Here is a 16,142-nt window from a genome sequence, read left to right as displayed (position 1 = left end):
TTGTTCCCTTGGATGACATTGGTAAGCTACATATTTAGGGAAGCATGCATTTGTATGACATGTGGTTAGAGATTAATCAATATTTCATTCCGTTTATGGCAACCAAATGCTCACATAGGCCATTTGGTTTTTCTTTGGCATTTTATTAATTATATTATAATAATTTATTCCACAGATATTTAAGTGCTTACTACAGTCCCTGTTACATAGTAGGTACTTGATAGCTCTTTATTGATGCAGAGAGTATTTCTTGAGAACTTGCTATAAGCAGACTCAATACTAAGTTCCCTGGCTGAGATGATTCACAGGCAGACATGGGAATACTTTGCTATCAGAGCTCTGATATCTTTGCTATCAGACTCATAGCTCTGAGTCTATGAATATGAAATCATTTGCATACCAAGCAAATCTGGCCTCTTCCTTCTTCTCCCCTTAGTCATTCCCACTACTGCTAATGAGACAAGTAATCTAAAAGCTTAAGTAACATCCCTGTAAATCCATCTCTAAGGCTCTGCTCAACAATATGTCCTCCCTTAGGCCTATTGCAGGAAAACATGCACCATTTGAAACCTGAACCATTCACTGACATAGAAAAGCACATGAATCAAATGCCCACATTAAAGTCTGATGCTCACTGGCTCACTATTTGTAGTAACTCCAATCAGTGGTATCTCATTACTTTGCCAAATAGAAGATACTCATCAAATGCTACCACCCAGACAGCTCTCACACTACTGGGGAGCTTAGAGAGTAAAGTAATCTTACTGCTCCCCTCAGGGTTCTCCTCATGTGGGGGCCTTCCTAACACTCCCACTCCTTTTCTTCAGCAAGGAATCCCTTTGTTCTTTGAGACTACCTCTGCAATTTGAAGAACTCTCAGTGATACAAAGTGATACAAATTTTCTAATAAAATTGTTTGTGTGCATGCTTTTTAAGAACAGGTACTCTGGCTGCTTCACCTTTAAAACCTTAATACCTACCATGGGTGGTTTTCAAGTAGATTTTCTTTGCTCTTAATGAGTCAGTAAACAAATATCATTCAGCCAGATCCTGCAAGCCATATAAACATTAGAAATATGTATTTAATCTGCTGTGTGTGCACCTAACAGACCTAAAAGTTTCTTGCCATAGTTCATCACTATATGCAAAACCGAGAAAATACTTTGATTAATGTATTAATGTAAAACTACATAAGTTTTGAACAATTGTGACGTTGATGTCATTCAGCTAAAAATGAATGGCGGAGAGAGACTAGAATCCTGTATCCCTGCTTCCTTCCTGGTACTTGGTTTACCAGTTCATGATCTGGATTCTGCTTTATTAAAGTTCCATTTCTTGAGCAATTCATGGAAAAGTCTGTGGAAGGCTCTGGCAGTTGAGTTGCATTCAGAAAGAGGGAGAAACTAAGAACTCTTAGCGATCCCATGGACTGTAGCCCTCCAGACTCTTCTGTCCATGGAATTTCCAGTCAAGAATACTGGGGTAGGTTGTCATTTCTTTTTCCAGGGTATCTTTCTGAATCCAACTTAGACTTAGTGACTGTCAACATTAGAACTGTGCAACAGTTTTATATTCATGCTGTGCTGTGCTTAGTCGCTTTCAGTCATGTCTGACTCTTTGCAACGCTATGGACTGTAGCCTGCCCAGCTCCTCTGTCCATGGGATTCTCCAGGTAAGAATACAGGAATAGGTTGCCAGGCCCTCCTCCAGGGGATCGTCCCAAACCAGGGACTGAATATGCATCTCTTACATCTCCTGCATTGGCAGGCAAGTTCTTTACCACTAGCACCACCTGGGAAGCCATTTACATTCATGAAAATAGTCTAATTTTAAGAATAAATTTTAAATACTGGCTTTATTTTAAAATTATTTGTTGTTGTTGTTTTTCAGTTGCTAACTCATGTCCAACTGTTTGCAACCTCATGGACAGTAGCACACCAGGCTCCTCCATCCAGGCATTTTTCCAGACAAGAATACTGGAGTGGGTTGCCATTTCCTTCTCCAGGGGATTTTCAGGATCAGGGATTGAACCCATGTCTCCTGCATTGGCAGGAGGATTCTTTACCACTGAGCCACCAGGGAAGCCCTTAAAAATTATTAGACTCATTAATTATAATTTGTATTTTATCCCTTAATTTTGATAAATCTTGAATATTTTTGGATAAATGTAACTTAAAGCTTATATGATAAACAATTTTAATTTAAAAAATGTTCCCATTTATTCTATATTTTTTCCAAAATATAATTAAATGTATGCTTTTGATTGTATATGTACAAATGCTCTTTATTTTTATTGCCAGTTTTCTGTTTTATAAATACATGGCATCACTCACATTAGTTTTATTTTGTCATTATGGAGGTATAATTGTCAAAGAAAAAAAAAAAAAGAATATATTTCATTTAGCAGTCTGTTAGCTTGATTTGGAACTTTTATATCAGTAGACATATGGTTTGTGAGCCTCCATTTGTCCTCTCATCTCAGGTGCTGAAATGTTAGGGGTGGCCAGTGTACGAGTTACTAAAAATTAACGTAAAATGAATGAAGTCCAAAGTTAAGACAACAGTAGAAAAATAAACCTCTTCCCTTTTCTTAAAGTGAGACTTTTTTTTTCCCTTGAACCATCTCAGTCTAAGATGGAACCCCACAGGTACATAAGGCCATGGACGCTCCCAGTGCCTCTGACCATGGAACCAGTATCAGAGAAAGACCAATTTGGTTTTGCCAAATGTTCCTGGGATGACTGCTCTGTTTGGATGGATGTAGTATGCACCTGTGTCTAAGGGCTCCATAATGTACAAAGAATACAAAAGTAACAAAGGGATTTTCAGGTTTGGGGGCCTGCCAGTAACTGCCATGTCCTGATTAGAATGGGACTGGAAAGTGATCAGCCCCGCAAATTCCCTGCTTGGCCACAACTGAATGATCTCTATGGGTCTGGATCATTGCAGTGTGTTCACAATGGCCTAAGAAAGGCTACAGTAAAATAGGATTATTCTAGCTTTAGTTTTCATTGGTGGCTCAGATAGTAAAGACTCTGCCCACAATGTAGTAGACCTGGGTTCAGTCCCTGGATCAGGAAGATCCCCTGGAGAAGGAAATGGCAACCCACTCCAGTATTCTTGCCTGGAGAATCCCATAGACAGAGGAGCCTGGCGGGCTGGGACAGTCCATGGGGTGGCAAAGAGTCGGACACAACTGAGCAACTAACGTTTACACAATGAGCATCCTTGGAGAGGCATGCACTGATCTGTCATTTATACATTAATGTCTTACCCTTTCTTTACCCTTTGTGAAATTTTTTATATGTTTTTTGACTTCAGTCAATCTCCCAAAACAAGCTTACTGTTGAATTTTTACCTTATTCCTCATAAAAGTCTGATAGATTTTCTCTCTGGCAATTTTTACACAGTTATTTGAAGCTGGCTAAAATTTCTCTCATTTGATAATGGAGTTGCCCATGTCTTCACACTTTAAACACCTTTCACATTCTAGAATAGAGTTTTGTATTATCAAGTACCCATTGATCTTAAGAAAATTTAAATAAACAAAATTTGAAGAGAGTGACAGCATGAGCAAGAAGGGAATCCTATTTAAATAGTTCAGGCCCTCCCTCCCCAATAGTTTCGCGAACTTAACCCCACACAAAGACAGCATGCTTAAGTGAGCCAGGGCTGGAAGCTTTGAGTCTGCCATGTCCTGTGCACTGAATATGATTTCAGTATTTTAAAGACATATCTTTTTCAAACATTATCCCTTAATGCAAGCCAATTACACGTGAGACTCAACTGCAGGTAGAGCATTCTGTCCCAAAGTTTGAGGAAAAAACTTTTGAAGACAGTGTGTTTGTCTTCAAAGCGTTGACCTTCTTAGCAGTTTGACTAATTACCATTCTCACCTTATACACCAACTTTAGAAGTGAAGCTTTAGGTAAGCTATGAATTACAGTTTTACGTTTAGCCTCAGGTGGCACTAATGGCAAAGAACCCACCTGCCAATGCAGGAGATAAAAGAGACTCGGATTGGATCCCCAGGTCGGGAAGATCCCCTGGAGAAGGGCATGGCAATCCACTCCAGTATTCTTGCCTGGAGAAGTCCATGGACAGAGAAGCCTGGAGGGCTACAGTCCACGGGGTCGCACAGAGTCAGACACGACTGACGCAACTTAGCACACACGCACACACCTGCCTATAGGTTCTTAGTGAATAACATCTATGCTTGATTCATCCTTTGAATCCCCTGCAGCCCCAAAACAATGCCTTAAACTGAGAGGTGTTGGACAAACTGCTTTGAATGAATGAACAAAAGATAAATATCCATGTATTGAAAAGTGTGCCTCTCGGGTGGCCTCTGTAATCCATGTAATGAAGGGGTCCCCAAGTGGCTAATACCATACTGATACTAGATGCGTCTAAGACACAGAGTTTCTTAAAGAGTGGTCACCAGATCACCTGCTTCAGAATTAGATGTATTAATATTTGAAAGCAAATGCACAGGCCCTACCCCACACCTCTCGATTCAGCATCTCTAGGAGTGAAGCCCCCGAGCCTGCATCTCCTCAGACTCTCCAGGTGAGCATGCACTTCAAAATTAGAGCATACTGGTGGTTCTCAGTGGTCATCTATGGCTTAGAATTGCGTGGGGAGATTTTGTTAACTGAAAAATACCTGACTCAGCCCAGACTGAAAAATCAGAATCTCTGGGATGGGTGTGGCCATCAGCATGTCTTTAAAGCTCCTCAGTCAGAAGGAGAACCTGAGCAGTGAGGGCTGAGAACCACTGCATTAGCCAGATGTCTTTTTAGCTCACTCACAATCTGCTATATCAGCTACATTCAGTGGGCACCAGGAAAGAACTGAAGAAACCCAAGCAAAAAAAAAAAAAAAAAGACAAATGTCAGGGTCTGTGGGAAAGCTAAAATCTGGGCAAACTGCTTCACAGTATGTTTTCCAAGACAGACTGCATCACAGTCAGAATGATTGGCTCTAACCAAGCCAGCAAAAGAGCAACACTGGACGGAAGCATCAAAGGGAAGATCTTTGCTACTTTACATGTTGCCTATTATTAATTAAATGGAATTCATGTCACTATTCCTAGGACTGACTCATGGCATCCCTCCTTGGAATTAAAGGAGGATAAGTTACTCCCTTGTTTTAAAGAACTAATACCTGACTATCTTTCCCATTCTATTGTTTTCCTCTGTTTCAGTAGAAATAGACATCTTTTAAGAAAATTAGAAATACCAAGGGAACTTTTCATGCAAAGATGGGCTCAATAAAGGACAGAAATGTATGGACCTAACAGAAGCAGAAGATATTAAGAAGAGGTGGCAAGAATACACTGAAGAACTATACAAAAAAGAGATCTACATGACCCAGATAATCATGATGGTGTGATCACTCACCTAGAGCCAGACATCCTGGAATGTGAAGTCAAGTGGGCCTCAGGAAGCATCACTATAAACAAAGCTAGTGGAGGTGATAGAATTCCAGTTGAGCTATTTCAAATCCTAAAAGATGATGCTGTGAAAGTGCTGCACTCAATATGCCAGCAAATTTGGAAAACTCAGCAGTGGCCACAGGACTGGAAAAGGTCAGTTTTCATTCCAATCCCAGAGAAAGGCAATGCCAAAGAATGTTCAAACTACCGCACAATTGCACTCATCTCACACACTAGCAAATTAATGCTCAAAATTCTCCAAGCCAGGCTAAAACAGTACATGAACCGTGAACTTCCAGATGTTCAAGCTGGATTTTAAAAAGGTAGAGGAACCAGAGATCAAATTGCCAATGTCTGCTGGATCATCGAAAAAGCAAGAGAGTTCCAGAAAAACATCTATTTCTGCTTTATTGACTATGCCAAAGCCTTTGACTGTGTGGATCACCACAAACCACGGAAAATTCTTCAAAAGATGGGAATACCAGACCACCTCGCCTGCCTCCTGAGAAATCTGTATGCAGGTCAAGAAGCAACAGTTAGAAATGGACATGGAACAACAGACTGGTCCCAAATTGGGAAAGGAATATGTCAAGGTTGTATATTGTCATCCTGCTTATTTAACTTATATGCAGAGTACATCATGAGAAATGCTGGGCTGGAGGAAGCACAAGCTGTAATCAAGATTGCCGGGAGAAATATCAATAACCTCAGATATGCAGATGACACCACCCTTACCCTTATGGCAGAAGGTGAAAAAGAACTAAAGAGCTTCTTGATGAATGTAAAAGAAAAGAGTGAAAAAATTGGCTTAAAACTCAACATTCAGGAAACTAAGATCATGGCATCCAGTCCCATCACTTCATGGCAAATAGATGGGGAAACATTGGAAACAGTGACAGACTTTATTTTGGGAGGCTTCAAAATCACTGCAGATAGTGACATGAAATTAAAAGACACTTGCTCCTAGGAAGAGAAGTTATGACCAACCTGGGCAGCATATTAAAAAGCAGAGACATTACTTTGCCAACAAATGTCCATCTAGTCAAAGCTATGGTTTTTCTAGTAGTCATGTATGGATGTGAGAGTTGGACTATAAAGAAAGCTGAGCGGCAAAGAATTGATGATTTTGAACTGTGGTGTTGGAGAAGATGCTTGAGAGTCCCTTGGACTGCAAGGAGATCCAACCAGTCCATCCTAAAGCACATCAGTCCTGAAGGAAGGACTGATGCTGAAGCTGAAACTCTAATACTTTGGCCACCTGATGTAAAGAACTGACTTATTGGAAAAGACTCTGATGCTGGAGAAGATTGAAGGCAGGAGGAAAAGCAGATGACAGAGGATGAGGTGGCTGGATGGCATCACTGACTCAATGGACATGAGTTTGAGTAAACTCCAAGAGTTGGTGATGGACAGGGAGGCCTGGCATGCTGCAGTTCATGGGATGGCAAAGAGTCGGACATTACTGAGCAACTGAAGTGAACTGATTTGCCTGTCTCTGAAAGAAATCATGTCTATTTTGCATAAATTCTTTATAAAAATATTGTATGTATCATCTCTTATAAACTTCCCAATAGTTATGTATTATAATCAGCAAAAGTACTATTGTCTCCACTTGAGAAACAGTAAACCTGGGTAGAAAAAGCTACAAAGTAGCTTGTCCAAGGTCATATATTTAGTAAGAACCAGGACATAACCCAAGTCTTCTGAGCTGAAGCCATTTTTTTTCTCACTCCATTCAAGTTCATCAATACTATCTTTCCTCTAACAAGAAGAAAAGCATTCACATTATATGGATTACCTGTCTGCTTCTCTCTTGTGATACTTATTACTTTTTGCTTTATATTGTGTAATTATTTACAGAGGTAGCTCTCTTATTATTCTAGTTAAAGAGGAATGGTGTATGTTTGATTCATCTTTACATTGCCCACAATGTCTATCTCTGAAAAATGGTGATAGTCAATAAAAATGTCTTGGATACTTAGATTAAAATAATATATGCTTAAATTTTCAAACTTTAAACCTTCAACCTGAGAGCAAGCATAATTCTGCTAATCACCATCTTAAAGATGAATGGTATATGAGATTACACTAATGGATAAAACAGAAAAGAGACAAAGGCACTACACAGAGTAGAAGAGGAGGCACAAGAGAAGCCCTAATAAAGATAGGAGCTGTTATACTATGAAAAGACCCCTAGAACTAGGGACCTGGAAGGGAGCAGACAATAATGCAGCTGACTGAAGAATCTGTGGTCTGGCTTTTGAATGGTGCATAATGAAGAAGGCTTATGTTTCTGATGTCAACAACAACAAAAAATTAAATGAATGTAGTAATTCCAGGAAAATAAAATGCTGTACAAAAACCATGGCAAAATTAGAAAGTATGATAATAAGAAATTTATTGAGTCTAAAAAAAAGAATCTTGAAATTGGAACTTGAAGTATTCTACTTCAAGCAGACTTGATGTAAGAACATAAATTACATCTCCTCTACATTTACACTCTGGGTCTACAATGAATAAAACTGAGCAATTATTGTAACTAATTTTTATTTATACTTGGTTTTCAGGATCAATATAAAGATAAAGCATGAAAGACAATTAATACGTTATCATTCAGGATGAAAATGCTTTAAATCTTTGAAATGTAAAAATAAGGGTAAAATTGACCAACAGTAGGTTTTAGAGGTGAGGAGGAGAGAGAGATAGGAGAATTAGAAGTGACCACCTCCACCACACCTTATACCATGGGAAGTTATCCAATATGTCTGATGCTGACAGAACAAGAAATAAAAGCCAAACATACTATTTGAAGTATAACTAATAGGAGGACCAAAAGGAAAAAAAAAAAATGGGGAAGAAAGCTGAGTACTGAAGAATTGATGCTTTTGAACTGTGGTGTTGGAGAAGACTCCTGAGAGTCCCTTGGACTGCAAGGAGATCCAACCAGTCCATTCTGAAGGAGATCAGCCCTGGGATTTCTTTGAAAGGACTGATGCTAAAGCTGAAACTCCAGTACTTTGGCCATCTCATGCGAAGAGTTGACTCATTGGAAAAGACTCTGATGCTGGGAGGGGTTGGGGGCAGGAGGAAAAGGGGACGACAGAGGACAAGATGGGTGGATGGCATCAATGACTCGATGGACGCGAGTCTGGGTGAACTCTGGGAGTTGGTGATGGACAGTGAGGCCTGGCATGCTGCGATTCATGGGGTCACAAAGAGTTGGACATGACTGAGTGACTGAACTGAACTGAACTGATAAGGCAAAAGGAAGAGGGGTGGTAGATGTGAAATGAAGTTAGTTATTTTCCACAATAAGACAACAAGAAGTTAAAAGAGAAGCTTGAACTTATAAGCCAAGAAGTAGATATTTAAAGTTCTTTAGAAAATAGATATTTAGAGCTATAGTGATAACCACTAGAAGAGTTTTAAAAGCAGAAAATATCATGAGTGGTAGCCTTTTGGGAATAGGGCTTTAGATAATGAAAGGAAATACACTTTTCATCTGGCACTCTTACCATTTTATCAAAATTTTATTTCCATGAGGATATACTTTTAAAGTTCTCATTAGTACACTGAAATATAACATCCCAAGTTCTCCACCTTTCAATGTTCTAACCATTAACAAGGCAATGACTCCATACAATGATCAAAATTTGACAATAGGTTAAATTTCCATGGTCTTCAAGTCTAAAGTCAGTAACCAACTCACTGAAACTCTCTGTCTGAAATATATTAATTCTGGACTGTAGAAGCAGATACTTCTGAACTATCTCCAATTGTCTGCTTGTTTTTCCTGCCAGGAACACCAGTTTTCTATGAATGTCATCTTATCTTACAACCAAACATCATAAATCTCTCAAAACATCTCTTCAGTAAGGTGTGTTGGTTAAGTCCAGGGATTCCTTACTTCTGAACTTCCGGAAAAAAGAAGGTTGCCAGAACTGAAATCCTAACAGTAAGACATTTCAACTTTGAGCTCTGTCCTGTGCTGTGCTTAGTCGCTCAGCTGTGTCTGACTCTTTGCAACCCCATGGACCGTAGCCCACCAAGTTCCACTGTCCACAGGGATTCTCTAGGCAAGAATACTGGAGTGGGTTGCCATGCCCTCCTCCAGGGGATCTTCCCAACCTGGGGATCGAACCCCGGTCTCCCACATTGCAGGCAGATTCTTTACTGTCTGAGCCACCAGGGAAGCCTATTCAAACCTATTGTAGGTTTCAAGTTAAAAAGTTTAAGTAAGTTGTGTAAGGTCACACAGCTTGCAAATAGTAGACTCTAGCCCAGAACTTTTTTTTTTTTAAACCAAATAATGATTAAGCATAAGGGGAGAAGATAATCCTCAAACCTCTAAGTCTACAACGAACAATGAATATCACCTGATCTGAAAATTGATGATAGTACAAACTTTTTTTTACCACATATTGGCAAATTTCTACTATGGTTTAGTCTAAGACTTGAGGGGATACTTAAATTCAGGGAAATAAAAATTTGAATTTTTTAGTTCAGATAAATCACAGAGTCCAGGACAAAAATCATTCCATCTGATTATATCGGTCTCTGAGAATATTAAACACTAAAGTGTTTTATTTTTAAATAATACGGATTTTTTAAAAGGCTAACCTATATTCATTCCAATATTGAAGAATTAGCATAAAATATCTTTTTTTTCTAAAATGCACCTTTTTGTCCAATGTAATCCTCCGAATATGGTTAAATGTGAAATATCAGATCAGATCAGTCGCTCAGTCATGTCTGACTCTTTGCCACCCCATGAATCACAGCACGCCAGGCCTCCCTGTCCATCACCAACTCTCGGAGTTCACTGAGACTCATGTCCATCGAGTCAGTGATGACATCCAGCCATCTCACCCTCTGTCGTCCCCTCCCAGCATCAGAGTCTTTTCCAATGAGTCAACTCTTCGCATGTGGCCAAAGTACTGGAGTTTCAGCTTTAGCATCATTCCTTCCAAAGAAATCCCAGGGCCGATCTTCAGAATGGACTGGTTGGATCTCCTTGCAGTCCAAGGGACTCTCAAGAGTCTTCTCCAACACCACAGTTCAAATGTCTTAATTATTATTGATTTAAGTCAAAATTTTTAAGAATACTGCCTAAATCTATACCATTTCCATAATACAACTCCTCTAGTTTACCTTTAATCTAGGCATTTATATTTCTTTCTAGAATTAGTCTGAAAAAAAGAAAAGTGAAAGTATTAGTCCCTTTGTTGTGTCCAGCTCTTTGTGACCCCATGGACCATAGCCCACCAGGTTCCTTAGCCCATGGAATTCTCCAGGCAAGAATACTGGAGTGGGTAGCCATTCCCTTCTCCAGGGGATCTTCTTGACCCAGGGATCAAATCGTGGTCTGCACTGGAGCAGATTCTTTACTGTCTGAGCCACTGGGGAAGCTAGCGCTTGAAGCACTGTGTCAAGAAGGATTCTGATGTATCCGAGTTCAGTGGTAAGAAAGACTCTAATCAATTAACATGTTTACGATGGAAACAAAAGAAGAACATGACTATATGTGCTAGTCACCTCTGTCAGGTGCTCAAACCTGACATTGTACATTGCACATTGCACATTGTAAAACACTGAATAGTTTTGTGTTTTTTTTAATAAAACACAATTTCTTAAGTTGAAATTCTATCATACAAAACCTATACTGAGCCTTCAGAAATTACCAAAATTGTCAGTTACTCAAGCTACCCCAGAAAGAAGATGAAAGTGCTTCAATATAAATATCAACTTGTCATTCAGAGTTCTGGAGAGTAAAATCATGGGAATCAAATGACTTGGTAACCTAAGTCCTCTAACTTAACACTGCTGCTGCTGCTAAGTTGCTTCAGTCGTGTCCGACTCTGTACGACCCCATAGATGGCAGCCAACCAGGCTCCCCCGTCCCTGGGATTCTCCAGGCAAGAACGCTGGAGTGGGTTGCCATTTCCTTCTCCAATGTGTGAAAGTGAAAAGTGAAAGTGAAGTCGCTCAGTCGTTTCTGACTCCCTGCGACCCCATGGACTGCAGCCCACCAGGCTCCTCTGTCCATGGGATTTTCCAGGCAAGAATACCTCTTTAAATCAGTTTCTCCAGGGATCATTACTGTCCATAGACTACAAATACTTTCTTTTAAAAGGATAGCCTAGTAAGAGACCTATGTGTAATTTGTATAAACTTAACATATGATTTAGGAGATAGGCGGAAAAGGGAGGCTGAATCTGGGGCAAATAACTATTTGCATTTTTTAAAATGTTTCAATTATATCCTCATCTCACCAAAAATACATACACCAAGTTTATACAAATTTTGATTTAAATGTGAAGAGTTACATTGTTTGTTTCAAACCTACAGAAAAAAGTAAAGGTAAATTTTTACCTTATCTCCGATTAGGGAAAGATTATTTAAGTTTAAATGCAATGAAAGTAATGACAGAGAAAAAGATCAAAGATATAATTATCAAAATTTTTAAAGCATGCATATATTTTAAAGAATCAAAAGCAAAAATTGGGGGAAAAAAACTTTAGATTTAAAAAGAAGTTAAATAAATTGCTTAGGTAGGAATGTTTTGGTTGAGGGATTGAATATCCATTCAATGACTTCCTGTGAAAAATGCACAGATTCCTGTGGGGAATCTAATTGGAATGAAGTACAAGGAGTAGAGCTGGACTCAGAGGAACAGAAAAATGGTTGGGGAGTTCCTCTCTCCTCTCTCTGTCTCCATCTCTCCAACCACATAGTCTTCCTCGGGCCCTCCACATGTCCCCTCTACTCTCTTCTGAAAGGAACTATGCCTATTCCTCCTTTTTAACTTTAGTTTGCATGTGGTTTTAACTGACCTTGAAGCCAAATTTGGCTTCAGAACCCAGTACCATTGTACTGACTCAGTCTTTCAGTGCATTTGTCCCAAACTTCTGGGAAGAAGATATAATAAACCCAACTTGGCCAGGCATCTATACATAGTTTTGCCAGCTATGGCTAATGGACAAAAGCGTGTCCCATTGACAAGGAACTTGTGAAGCCTACATGTTTCTCAGCAGCTCTGGGTGCAAGGTAATTGTTTAAAGACAGGGACATGGAATGGGCAGGCACCACACACATCTACTACACAGGTGCTGCTATTGTGACGGAGGTAATAAGAAGTTAAGCAAGAAAAGCCTAGTGAAAAGTTTTATAGTCAAAATTCTCTTCAGTATGTGAATAACAAAAACATGGCTATGTGAGCAGTACACGACAAGGATCACTTTTAGTTTTTCTGATTTGTTATACTAGTTTGTACTTCCCAAAGTTTCCATTACAAATATGCATAATTCTAATAATCAGGAGAGAGAGAAAAGACGAAAAGCTGAAAGTTTTGGAAACTAAGTGCCATGTATTCAATTTAGGTTGAATTCTCAGGCCACTTTTGCTGACTGACATGTCCCAACTTTCAATCCCACCACTGCCCTCCACATTCACTACTACACTCCAGCCACAGTAAGTGACAGACACTTCCCTGAAGACTGACCCACATTCACCAACTGTGCCATTCTTGTGGTCATGTCAACTAGAAAATTCTTCCAAGTTTTCTCTGCCCAGCAAAAGCTCCTCCTCCCTCAAGGTATGGATGAAATAGTGAACCTTCTGCAACTGACATTGTCCCACCAAAATTCCTTCTAACCTGTGTCTTTTAGCCCTGAGTTTGTAGCTCTACTAGAAACCTCATCCCAACTGTGTTTTCATCAGCTGTACACGTCTCTACTCTCCTGGATACACTTTCAATTTCTCTTAGAGAAGTGTTATGAATGCTACTTCAGCAGCACTAACACAGGACATAAGCAAGAGTAATTTCTTAATGAATAAACATTTATTGCTGAATAAATGTTGAAAGTTTAAGGAATTATTTCTGTATTTGGGTCAGAGACTGCAGATTGTTCTCATTCCAAAAAATTTTTTACTAAGAAAAAGTATAAGATGTTTGTAACATACCAGGAAAAAACAAACAAACAAACAAACAAACATTTATTTTAGAGCCTAGAAGACAAGTTTTGAATCCTATGTCTGTTACTCACTAGTTGAGTAAACTATTAAACTTTTCTGAGCTTCAGTTTCCTCATCTTTAAAGTTAGATTGACAACACTTTTCATGCAGAATTTATTCAAGGATTAAAGGTAAAATGCATAAAATGGCTGGTATATAGAAAGTGAAAGTGAAGTCGCTCAGCGACCCCATGGACTGTAGCCTATCAGGCTCCTCAGTTCATGGAATTTTCCAGGTAAGAGTACTGGAGTGGGTTGCCATTTCCTTCTCCACGGGATCTTCCCAACCCAGGGATCGAACCCAGGCCTCCCGCATTGCAGGCAGACACCTTACCGTCTGAGCCATAGTAGGGGTTTAATAATGGTAGCCATTATTTACACAGGATTTATTAACTTGGTTGACGAAATAGGTAGAAAATACTCCGAAAGTTGTGTACTCATGGAAAATGCATGATATTTTAATTATATTTCAAAACATTAGGAAAGATTTCATTTCCAGAAATAATCAGTGTATTTATAAATGTCCAGAAAAACCAGTACTTATGGAATGTACAGGCTGGAAAATTTTATGTGAAATTATAAAAATATTAAGATTTACCAGGGCTGTCTGATTTTAGCATTCAACCCTCCATTTCAGCTGATGGTAATCTTTTTCAGCTGAAAGGCCATTAATCCATTAAAGCACGTTATTTTAAACAAACCTCAGGTTGTCAAACTGCTATTGCAGTGTTCTGGTAAGTGGGGTCAGATTTTTTCTTCATTATTAGCTATGACAAATGTAAAACACAATGGGCTACTTATCCATAAAAACATTCTAAGGTGAAAGAACAAGCCAGGCCATAGAAGGCAGAGAAATCGTCTCCTGGTCCAGTGTATGATGTGCTGAGGCGAGTCACAAAATAAGAAACTCTGGTTCTGGCTCAAATGGAATCCTCCCAAAAGCATGGTTGTGAGGGGCCAGCACTTGCTGTGGGTACATGTGAGTGGGAATAAGAGTGGGCCATAGAGTCAGCTTGGTTGTGTGCTAAACTTTGTGTTTTATTATATTTATGTACATTTAAAATACATATTTATTGAGCACCCACCGTATGGAAGACTCCACATGTAGGGATGGGGGTGGGCAGGTAAAGACAAAGGTGTATCAGGCCCCTAGTGGATACATGCCCCTAGGGAGTATCCACTCTACCAGGGAAGCATGGACAAACCCACAAACAACTCCAACACCAGGTCATGCAGGATACGTGCCACAATATGTGTATCTTAATTGTCCTGCAAATATTATATGGTTTCAAAGGACTCTTGGCATCTTAAAGATTATCGTATTAAAAAAAGGGTTCAGAACACTTGAAAGTGAGTCCCTCAGTCATGTCCGACTCTTTGTGACCCCATGGACTCTACAGTTCATTGAATTCTCCAGGCCAGAATACTGGAGTGGGTGGCCTATCTCTTCTCCAACAGATCTTCCCAACCCAGGAATCAAACTGGGGTCTCCTGCATTGCAGGCAGATTCTTTACCAACTGGGCTATCAGGGAAGCCCTTCAGGATACTTACTAAAAAGCTATTCAGTAACAGGCACAGCAGTCTTAGGGTTAGATTAATAAGATTTTTACAGCAAATGCTTCCTGAAACTTATACATGCAGTAAATATTTTCCTCCTACAAAGTAGGTGCATTTAAGGGGCTCTGCAGTACTCTTGCCTGGGAAATCCCATGGACGGAGGCGCCTGGTGGGCTGCAGTCCATGAGGTCGCGAAGAGTCAGACACGACTGAAAGACTTCACTTTCACTTTTCACTTTCATGCACTGGAGAAGAAAATGGCAACCCACTCCAGTATTCTTGCCTGGAGAATCCCAGGGACGAGAGCCTGGTGGGCTGCCGTCTATGGGGTCACACAGAGTTGGACACGACTGATGTGACTTAGCAGCAGCAGCAGCAATTACCTCAAATATGCTACTCATTATTTTGCCTATATTAGTGATTTTTTATTATAATAGTTACATAACTCCCTCACTGGGGTCTTTACTCTTGCCATGTGCTGTGCTTACTCAGTTGTGTCTGACTCTTTGTGAAAACATGGACTGTAGCTCACCAGGCTCCTCTGTCCATGGGGATTCTCCAGGCAAGAATACTGGAGTGGGTTGCCATGTCCTTCTCCAAGGGATCTTCCCAACCCAGGGATCAAATCCAAATCTCCTGCATTGCAGGCAGATTCTTTACCATCTGAGCCACCAGGGAAGCCCCTTACTCTTGCCATTTCTTCCCCTTAAAGATCTCCCCTAGATTTCCCATGTCCTGCTCCCTCATCCATTCAGGTCTCTGCTCAAATGCCATCTTCTTCAGTTCAGTCAGTCAATTCAGTCGCTCAGTCATGTCTGACCCCATGTGTGACCATTTGTGACCCCATGGACTGTAGCATGCCAGGCTTCCCTATCCGTCACCAACTCCTGGAGTTTACTCAAACTCATGCCCATTGAGTTGGTGATACGATCCAAGTATCTCATCCTCTATCGTCCCCTTCTCTTCCTGCCTTCAATTTTTCCCAGCATCAGGGTCTTTTCAAATGAGTCAGTTCTTGGCATCAAGTGGCCAAAGTATTGGAGTTTCAGCTTCAGCATCAGTCCTTCCAATGAATATTCAGGACTGATTTCCTTTAGGACTGATTAGAGACACTTATTCTCCCATCCCATCAATC

At 40.0% G+C, this 16,142-nt stretch overlaps 1 long non-coding RNA gene across 2 annotated transcripts in view; it reads right to left on the bottom strand.

Moving 5' to 3' along the window:
• The window catches only part of LOC123328491, a 70,672-nt gene that overhangs the window by 32,671 nt on the left and 21,859 nt on the right, over positions 1-16,142 (bottom strand). The window lies entirely within an intron of this gene.

Source organism: Bubalus bubalis, chromosome 12 (assembly GCF_019923935.1).
Source record: "Bubalus bubalis isolate 160015118507 breed Murrah chromosome 12, NDDB_SH_1, whole genome shotgun sequence".
In the NCBI taxonomy this organism is placed as follows: Eukaryota; Metazoa; Chordata; class Mammalia; order Artiodactyla; family Bovidae; genus Bubalus; species Bubalus bubalis.
This window is presented reverse-complemented; position numbering and strand designations above follow the sequence as displayed.